The sequence below is a fragment of the Pinus tabuliformis genome, chromosome X, assembly GCF_031772625.1.
Source record: "Pinus tabuliformis cultivar Carrire ecotype Pingquan chromosome X, CPIR1, whole genome shotgun sequence".
NCBI classification, from domain to species: Eukaryota; Viridiplantae; Streptophyta; class Pinopsida; order Pinales; family Pinaceae; genus Pinus; species Pinus tabuliformis.
The window spans coordinates 1,179,650,013-1,179,661,296 of NC_142308.1; positions in this window are offsets into that span (position 1 = coordinate 1,179,650,013).

Genomic DNA, 11,284 nt, shown 5'->3' on the forward strand with positions numbered 1-11,284 from the left:
AAATGGTATGATGTATATTTTTAATTTTTTTATAACGCAGAATTTTGATATATTTAAATTTAAAATGAATTTATATTTTTTTGGTAGCAAAAATCGTAATTTTATTAATAATAACAAAATTACGTTTTCTAAATGCTAAGGCACATATTCAAAAGCAAGTCAAAAGATTGATGTTCAAAGAAAAACTAGAAAGAAAGTAATCGGAAGAAAGTAATGGGAGTAGTCTACCCAAGCGGAGGAATTGCCCGGTTTTCGTCGCCGCTTGGAAAAACCTCCGGCTTCGGCCGCTGGCAATTCCTCCGCCCTCCGCAACCTCTGCCCAGCTCCACCACCCTCCGCATTAATGTCGACGATTGATAGGTTCCTGGCATATATTCAGATTTCCATCGCGTCTTGCCGCACGGGAAGTTAATTCACCCAGGAATTTGAATTTTTGGAAATAACCCGCGGGCTGCTCCCTCACCAATTCGACCCGGCATCCCCTGCAGCTCACCAGGTAACTAGTTAACCAGAAATGTTCTGGAAAACTCACTCCGCTTTCTAAGCTATGCTTTCTACGCTCCAGGGATGAGTTTCGTGCTCAACGTTTGGGGTTTGTTGGTGATTGCTGCTGGGATCAAATTCAGAGAGTGGCCTCGTTTGTTGAGATTTGTTTTTTCCTCGGATAAAAAGGTCAGACATCCCCTGCAGCTCACCAGGTAACCAGGTAACCAAAAACATTATGGAAAACTCACTTCGCTTTCTAAGCTATGCTTTTTACGCTCCAGGGATCATTTGCGTGCTCAACGTTTGGGGTTTGTTGGTAATTGTTGTTGGGATCGAATTCAGAGAGTGGCCTTGTTTGCTGAGATTTGTTCAGAGGAGGTTCCTTGAATTGGCAGCAGTGGAGCATCGTCTGCAACTTTGTAAACTCCTTTCCCACATGACAGCTAGAGAAATACTTGTACCAGAATGATCCCAGGCGAGATACAGTTCCAACCAAGAGGAATCTAGTTTGGGGTGTCATCCAAGCCCAATAACCGAAAGTCAGTTTTCTGATCACTGGCAACTGCACCAGAAGAAACACATAGTATGTCCAGGCACTCTCTAATCAAACAAACTGAGGTTTGGTTGGTGTGAACAAATATTATAGACCATGGGTTATTGATGGTCCCATGAGATGTCTGCATTTTGCCTAAGGAAGAGGGTGGCTTGTGGCTGATTGATGTGGTGGTTCGGGGCAAGCCTGCAAGATTTTGGCAGCAAAATGATTGTGATGTGCTTGGAAGGTTCAACCACTTGGCAGATTTGATTGAGATTATTTCTTCTCCACACCTTTTCCAATTTAGAGGATCTACTATGTTAAAAAGCATCTAATCCACATGGCAATGTGTTGCCAAATGTTTTTATTGGATTTATACCGGCACTCGATGCCACTAGGATTTGGTGATACAACCAAGCTGGTGCTAGAAGGGTCATGGCCAATGCTTTTTGGAGATTTCTCAGTATCAAGCTAGCAGGCTACGCAGGCACATCATCTTATTTTGGAAGGACTGGTAGGATTCATATTCCAAATCGTGGTTTGATTGGACGGTGCTAGCTCTTGAGAAACCTCTCCTTTCTTCAGATAGATTGACTATATGGATCTCCAAAATATGATCCCCTTGGAGGATTTGTTTAGGATCAACGTTCAGATGCCCTGTTTACAGAGAGTGGCGTTGATCCTTTTGTAAGCAGCTACTGAACTGCGGTAAGAAGTTGATGTACTTCTTGCTTCATCAGAAACAACCTATGGCACCAGTCTTAAATGGTAGATGGACCTCCTCATATTTAGAGACCAAGTGAATTCATGGATTACATAGTCTGTTCTGTTTGATTAGAAAATGTGAAGATGGGCTTACATGCAGCAACATGATGACAAAGATGAATAAGCCATGTATGCATGTTTCGGAACATCTAATTTTACAAGGAATAAAAACTGTCATTTTTTTAGATTTTTGCAAACAACAAAAATAGTCATGTTTTTTTCTATGTAGTGTGCAAACAACCGATGAAATCCCTGGAATTGGATTCCCATTTTCTGGTGGGCATTGATAAGTTGTTGCAGTCCAGGCTTTGTGTTACCTCTATTTTTGTACATGGACTGTGATTATGAATATTGTGCCTAAGTGCTATGTCATGTGGACCTTATAAAGAGTCAACTTAATGTATTGTAAATGTCGTTTTAGTAAAGTTATGTAACCATGTAAAGTTTCCTACAGCAAGCTCAAGGCCAAGGCCCCATTAGTGAATATGATTAGCTTGGGAATATCTTTGCTTTCCTTAGTTGACGGGGCGTAGAGGTCAAAATAAAATGTGCAAGCAGATTCAAGGTGATCACGGTTTTGGGTTTACGAGCTTTATTATAACTGTTGTTTGAAAGGAGGTAATGGAGAAGCAAACAATGAGGTTCATTGTTAATGGTGTTAATAATATAAACATTATGTATTAAGTGAGCATGATTATAATAACATGACAATATAGTTAATTATTGATTAGGTTAGTGAGGTGGTTAGACCACCTTAACTGTCTCGGGGTACTTTAAACTTGTGACAGCTGAGAACCTACTTGATTGTAACAAATTTGAGATAATGAACTCCTTTTCCTTGATTGTGCAGTTAGCTTGACTGTGTTTCTCTTGAAAATCTTTCAAGACTTCCTCAGTGTCATCAAGCTTTTTCTGTGAAAGAAAAATAGGAAGTGTTCTAAGTCAACAGAGTAACACAAAAACACTTGAAAAGTGCACATAATTAACTTATTGTATGCTAGCAGCAGGACTATTCATTCATACTTGTGTCATCTGGAGTTTATCAATCAAGTACACATTTTTTTGTTGGTGAGAAATATTCATGTAGGGAGGTATATGTGGGCCAAATATGGCAGTTTCCTTGAAATGTATTTGAGGGCTTATCAACAAGTCATTTTCATCATTGAAAAGACCATTCTAAAACATACATTTGTTCATTTGCCAAAAACATCTGAGAGAATGTAGGAGTCACCAAGAAACCATGTGGATAAAATTCTCAAAGGTTGGAAATAAAGATTCTCTTCTGCAATATATTGTCAGACTTCAAATGAACTTCATTTGGCTTCCTGCCATACTCACAAGTTTTGAAAACTGATTGAAACCATTTTTTTGTGAATTGCAATATAGATGATATCTTTTATGTGAAATTAATGGATGGTTCTGAAAACGACACATTTTTTTACAAGGATATATATATATATATATATCTATATATCTATATATATATATATATATATATATATATATATATATATATATATATATATATATATATATATATATATAATCAGTTAATTCGCTGAATTTAACCCTTAAAAAATCCATTTACATCGATAAGAAGCCTGAAGTCCTTAATTTATGCAGTATTATCTAATTAAAGCAAGGGAAAAAAAACAGAAGAAACATGTTGTCATCTATCTTAGAGATGCTTTCTTGGAAATACAAGATATGGCCATCTCTAGTAGAGATGATTCAAAAGTACTATCTCAGAGCTACAGGCACGAGATGGTGCCATCTTTCTATTATTGAAAATTTTAATCCTCATCATAAGCAGCAGAGAATAACTGCTACTTTGAATATCTCTATCTATATACCATTTCTACCTTATCTCTAGTATGGAAGTAGCAGGTGAGCAGAGTGGAGTAAGAGAAAAGGGCTACAATTGAACAAGGTCAAGCAACACCTCTTCCACTAGCACTCCAAAAATTGCTAGCTCTATGTTTACCCCTACTTCCTTTGCTTCCTCTCTAAATATTTTCCACTCTTGTCTCTCCCTCTTAAAGTCTAGCTCAACAATCCTGTTTGCATGACTATTGGTATCAATTTCTTCTTTCCATGCAAAAGAAGGAGATATTTGTCCACATATAATCTTCTTTACCAATTGCTCCTGAGCCTGTTGTTGTTGTTCTCTCAACCATGGCTCTACCCTTTCCATAAACCCACAACCATGGCGTTTTCTGCTTGACTGTAACTCTTCATTAACCCTATCAAACAAAAGCTTGTGCGCCTGCCTTACTGCAACTAAGGAAGGATGATGAGAACCCCATAATGAAGTCAATGGGGATGCAGGAGGAAGACTCTCTGGAATTTTTTGAGAGAAATGGACATTTTGTTTCATATGATATTCTGTCCCCACATCTTCTTCCCAATCCATTTCGTTACCGTGACTTGTATAGGGGCTTGTCTGAGCTGTTGATGATATATCAGTAGAATCAACATCTATACCCATGCTCTGTGACTCGTCCTCCTCTGTACAATTGCCACTTTCATCATCAGATGAATCCTTTCATGATGCTACTCCCTTTTCCAAAAGAAGAGGGTCCATGTAAGCAAGTTGTTCATATGCAGAATTTTTTTTTAAGTACTTGTCATTTGGCCCCTGGCATCAAAACAAAACTTATCATACTCAAACTAGAAAAATTGGAGGGAACTAAAAACAACACCCATAAAAACAATAAACAAAATGTGCATGGAAAGTAAAACGAGACAAAAGATTGAGGATGGATTTATAACTTACTTTGGATAGTAGCATATGTATTTTCAAAGCCTGGAGTATCCTCAAAATGGGAGTCCAAGACAGAAACCAGACTAAGTTGCTGAGCCTCTTCAAAACAACTAGTCTCTAATACTTCACAATTATCATTCTGACTGCAGCCATCTTCAGTTTCATGTGAAATATTATCATCCATGGGAGATATTTCTTCGTTTTCTTCCTGTTTACAAGATCAACGCAATGCCATCAATAACTCAGATACTTAGGCTTCAACAACCAGATGAGAAAATCAAAAAGGCCTTGTCTAACTATTATAAGTTTTGAAATTCTGGCCATAATAATCAGAAATAACAAAGTCCCATGGGATGGCCATGCATTTATGAAGCATATAGAGGGAATTATTAATTTTCAGTTATCGATTTTCACCATGCATTTATAAAGCATATGGATTTTAACCATGCATTTATGAAGCATATAGGTGGATTTATTATTTTTGAAGCTATGGGTTTGGCATTATGGATAGATTCATTACCTTACATCAAACAACTTTGAGTGGTTTTATTCTTTTAAATTTATGAAAATTTGACATTACCTTATCTTAAATATTGCACCCTGGATGCGGTCACTTTTTTCATTTCATGGTATTAGCATTATGTAAGGGTAACACATGAAATCTCTCAACCAAAAAGAAACGGCGTTGGAATTTTTTTTGGGCAAGAATTTGGCGATTATTTTTTTCTGAAAAACTGATCATATAGTTGTTTGAATGGTTTTTTTTTACGATGGAAATGGATTCAAAACCATCAAAAACCACTTGGATACCCAAAATCCTAAAGTTTTACAGCTATAACCCAGCTTTCCCAAAATTTCTGCCAGATTTTGACAAAAATCATGACTACTCTAAAAGAAACAGGTTGATTATGGAAAACCAGTGAAAAGACTTTTTACAAACAAATATATTTATAAAGAAAAGGCAAGTGCACACACAACTACAAAACTGAAACAAGAAGGTATGTAGTAGATGGCCAAGAACCAAGCACATCAACAACCATTCAAAACACTCATATTAACAACTCTTAAAACTTTCATTGTATAAGTCTCCAAAATCTAAAGATTTCTTCTAAATCACATTTGAGAATGTCCTTGAAAAAAAGAAAATTGTTGGTCAAGAAACTTTTCATACCAGAGTGAACCATGAAAGAAATAACACTCACCTCAACTATTCCAATTGTTACATTTATTTTTTTAATGTTAACAGAACATTACATATTACATATGTTCACATTGTTCAGCCAAAAAAGATTTAGAAACAAAATCCTCCTTCACAACCATTGATTGAACAAAAAAGATTTAGAAACATTGGTGGGAAATTTCCCATTCCAAAATATTGTATGAGATAAATTAGTTAGGCCAAAATTACATAAATGCAAAAACATTTATATTAATAAATTTTCATACTATGCATGAAATATTTTAACTCTTATGAATTGTAACCTTTTAGTTGGGTTAACATACATGTTCAAGGAAATATTCTAGCAAGGTTGTGCAATCACATTCCTCAATCTATTCACTAAAAAAAGTGGAGGGTAAAACCTAAACATAGATTTACTGATAAGGAGTAAAACCTAAACAACAAAAGTCATGACCTTGCTGATAATGGTATGATGGCTGTGTGTGAGAATACCTAATCCAGATTCCAAACATAAAATATGTACTATTTAGCAAAAGTGGGCACATATCAATTAAGCTAGTCCAACTCAAATATATATGTTTGATAAGATAGAAATTTTATATCAATTACACAAACGATCAAATCAGGTCAATGGGACCCAAAAGTACATCAAGCTACAATGACCATGTGGGAGTGATTAGGCATCTCCTAGAAGGGTAAATTACAGAGGTGAGTTGGACTGATCTAATAATCACCCTAAGAGTGACATCAGTTAAAGATTTATTAAACAAAAGGCATTACAGACTCATGTGCCGGTGTGTGTCCTATGTTATTTAAGCAACAGATCGATCAGATTGCCAATACACAGACATTTAAATGGAAAGACTGCAGAGAAATATAGTAAACAAATACAAAGACACAAGAATTTTAATAAGGATTTCACCCTATTCTCCAGGGCTACATCTCCGATCCAGCTTTCAGTGGTGGCCTTGTTTTATTATGCCTTTAGCAAATAATTACAATGCAGGGACTCAATGTGAGTTCTCTTGAAGCAGGGTTTGCTTGGCAGGGTGGTTCTTGGATTCCCCAAGCCATTGGAGTACACAGACTCTTCTTCTTCCTACCAGCTCTGTGACCTTCTGGTCTACAGTGGTAAGAGCCCAATGTGGTGCTCAACCCAGACAGATCCCTTTATGGGGTGGCTCGAATCCCTCAAGCTCGGTGGTGCTCGATGCTGCCGTTGGTCAGCCCGGCCCTCTGTCTCTTCTTGCTTTTCTCCTTTGTCTCTCAGACTTCACTTGTCTTGACCCGTGTATTATGTCTCTATTCATGGCTTTTAGCCATTTGAACTCATGCTTGTTCAGTTCCTCTTCTGCCTCTGTCGATTCACCTTCGGCAGCTGCGCTTGGAATCCCCTGTTTGGCGTCAACATGAACGCTTAGGGAGTGGCCATGTGTCCCCATTTGAACAACGCCAACCTCCTCGTCGGTTCGTTTCTTCAGTTATGTCGTGGATGCATTCTTCCTCCACCGTGGTGGTCAAATAGATTCCAAATCCCTTTAGAACGCGACTTAATTCCCTGTCGATTCCGCTTCTTTCCATCAGGTGCAATCTCTAACGTGCGATCTGGGTCCCCCAGATCCAAGGTCATTTGGACGTCCCGCGCAGTCGACTTGCTCGACTGACAACGTGTGATCAATGGTGGTTTTCTCTCACCTCCACTGCCACGCGTCGATCGTTAAGTGGGATCGCTCCACTTTCTCCAAAACCGTTTACCATTTGAGGGCGCCCCGATCAATACCGCCGGTTTCCAGAGCGTGGGTCCCACCTTGTATGATTATCACTTTTTTGCCTTTTCCGCCCGCGGTTCTCCAGTTCGCCATGCGTCCAAGTGCTCGGGCTTCCCCCATTTCGGCCCTGTTCGCCCAGCCTAGCGCGAATCGTGCATCAAAAATCACCTCCTTTTCCTGATCCGGGTCTCCCAGGGACTACTTTGACCTCCTGCGCAGTCCCCATGGGCCTCGATCAGCGCGCTTTGACCAAGGTCCTCATCGTTCTGCGCTGGCTGCCATTGCCACTGGTTCAGGGTGTTTTTGATCGTTGTTTTGGAATTTTTAAGGATTTGTTTCGACTCGATACAGTCAAGGTTCTTTGACAGTATTTTATGGATCCAATTCGGATCACGGCCTTCCCACTGAAAAAGCTTTTGGACCACCAAAAGTTGGTTTTATTCAAGCATCGACTAAGTGGGGAAACTGCTGTCTCACTTGCTCAATCTCAATCCACTTTGCACTGCTCAGCTTCGAACCTTTAAGCCCAATCCTGAGGTATTCCACTTATCCACTGCGTGTCGTCCTTACCTTCCTATCTAATACTGTGTCTTCTTGTAATTCATTAAGATATTCAGGTAGCAGGTCATCAATAGAAGGTAGTTGACTTTGCTCTTCAGGGTCCTCAACCATTGAAGGTTCAAACAACCTCAAGCAATCTACGTTTACGACTGAGTAGATGTGCATGTAAGCTAGTAGGTCAAGGTGAAAATCATTTTCACCAATCTTCTCAAGTATCTTGAAGGGTCCATACCTGATAGGTTTTAGCTTTTTACCTTCACCTTGCATCCTGTCCTTGCTGATATACAACCAGACTTGGTCTCCAAGTTGAAAACTATGCTCCATCCGATGCTTATCATGCCTAGCCTTGTACTTGGCCTGGCTCTTTTCCAGCTGTTCATGTACTGCCTGGTGGATCTCCTGGATCTGTTCAATGAACCTAGTTGCCTTGTCCACATCACTGTGTCTATCAACCATGGTATCTTTACCAAAGACAAAATCCAAAGGAGACCTTGGTATGAAACCAAAACAGGTCTCAAAAGGAGATCTCTGTGAAGAAGAGTGTTTGGCTCTATTTTAAGCATGCTGCACATAACACAAGTGTTTATCCCAAAGCTCAGGGTATTTGCTGCAATATCGTCTCAGTAACTGGATCACCGTCCTGTTAACTACTTCTGTCTGGCCATCTATTTGTGGATGAAAAGCTGTGCTTTTCTTTAATTTGGTGTCCATTAGTTCCCACAGGCTTGACCAAAACTTCCCCACAAATCGGGTGTCTCGATCAGATACAATATAAGTGGGTAATCCAAAATGAACCCATACATGTTCAAAGAACAATTTTGCAGTTTGTTCAGCTATAATATGTTTACTACAGGGTATCAAAATACACATTTTTTTGAACCTGTCCATAACAACATATAGATAATCATGACCTTTCCTAGATTTAGGCAGTCCTCCAACAAAATCCAAGGAAATACTTTCCCAAGGGTGAGAAGGAACTGGCAATGGAGTGTACAAGCCTAGTTTTCTGTTGCTGGGCTTGCTTTTAGCACACATAGCGCATCCTTTTACATATCTAGAAATTGTCTCATTCATTCTTGGCCAATAGCAGAACCTTTGCAGCTGTGCAACTGTTTTACTCACCCCAAAGTGACCTGATATCAGAGAAGTGTGTGCTTCCCTAATTATCTTTACTCTCTCAGTTTGTGGAATGCAGAGTTTCCCACAATGATATAAGAGTTGATCCTTCAGGTGATAGTCCAATTCTTCTATTCTTTTTCCTTGACTCAATGTTGCATATACATCTTTAAAGTCCATGTCCTGAGCATACTGTTCTATGTAGCTTTCATGTAGCACAGAGTTATGCTTAAGTACGGTAGATGCATTTATAATGGGTCTAGATAACATGTCTGCAACTTTGTTATGTATGCCCTTTTTATATCTGATGACTAAATGAAATTGTTGTAGAAAACCCATCCATCTGTAGTGTCTTGACAGCTGCAACTTAGTTTGGGAGTGTAGGTATTGAAGTGGCTGATGATCAGTATGTATTACTGTCTCTTTGCCCATTAAGTAATGTTTCCACTTTTTTCACACTTTGAACTAATGCATACAATTCTTTATCATATGTAGGATAGTTAACTACTGCAGGATTAAAGGTCTCAGAATGATAACATATGGGTTTACCGTGCTGTGTCAACACTGCTCCCATGGCATAGTCACTAGCATCAGTTTGGATCTCAAATGATCTTTGTAGATCTGGCAGGGCTAGTACCAGTGTTGTACTAATCTTCTCTTTCAAGGTGTCGAAGGCTTTCTGCTATTTGCCTCTCCACTGAAACACGTTGTTCAATCCTGTCAAGGCATGTAAGGGAGCTGCAATTGAGGAAAAATTTGAAGTGAACTTCCTCCAATATTGTGCTACTCCTAAGAAGCTTCTCACTTCTGTAGCAGACTTGGGTTTAGGCCAGTTTATAATGACTGCCACTTTAGAGGGATCTATTTTCAATTCACCTCCCCCTACTATGTGACCCAAATAATTTAGAGAGGTTTTGCCAAATTCACGTTTGGAGAGTTTAACATAAAGTTTTTCTCTTTTCAAAACATCTAATGTCTACTTAACATGCCTTAAATGTTCTTCCCACGTTTTACTAAAAATCAGAATGTCATCCAGATACATAATAACAAAATCATCAAGAAAAGGTCTGAGTACATCATTCATTAATCTCATGAAAGTAGCAGGAGCATTAGTTAGGCCATAAGGCATAACCAACCATTCATACAATCCTTGCTTTGTTTTGAAAGCAATCTTCCATGCATCTTGCTCTCCAACTCTGACTTGATGGTATCCACTGAGCAAATCCAGCTTGGTGAAATAAACAGTTTCCTTCAATTGATCTAAAAGATCGTCTATGCGAGGAAGGGGATAACGATTTTTTATTGTTATCTTATTCAGTGCTCAGTAGTCAATGCACATTCTCCACAAGCCATCTTTCTTTCTCACCAAAACGATTGGTGATGTGCTAGGCCTAATGAATCCTTTCTCGAGCAACTCCCGCACCTGCTTCTTGATTTCAACATTCTCTAAAGCAAACAACCTGTACATCCCAATGTTAGGCAATGGAACATCTTGCTGCAAAATAATATCATGTACTATTCCCTTTTTGGGTGGCAGACCTTTAGGTTCTTGGAACAAGACATCATATTCTGAAACAATCTTTTCTATATCAGCTTGCTGATTAGCATTATAGCCCTCAAATACATTGGTTTTATCAAGTTTCTTTTCCTTTACAACCATCAGTAGGAACTGTTTGCATGAGTTTATCATTCTTTTCATCTGTCCTGAGTTTATGAGAGTATAATTATTCTTGAGCTTATGAGCTCTTACAAAGTATTCGATTCCATCTTTAACAAGTAGATACTTGTTCTCATCTCTATAGAAAATAGCCTTTCTATCATACAATTAAGGACTTCCTAAAACAATTCCACATATATCCAAAGGAATTATATCTAACTCATCCTCATCTACAAATGCTGGCCCAAAAGAAAACTTGGGTTTGCACTGTCTAGTCACTTGTAGTTGTGCTTTATCATTCAACCATCCTAATGGGTATGGTTTCTTATGAGGTGTAGTTGCTAATCCCAGTTTCTTTACAATTGCTTCAGAAATTAGATTTACTTGTGAGCCACTATCAAAAAAAGTATCAATCTTTGTATTTTTGGAAACAACTCGAATATGGAAAAGC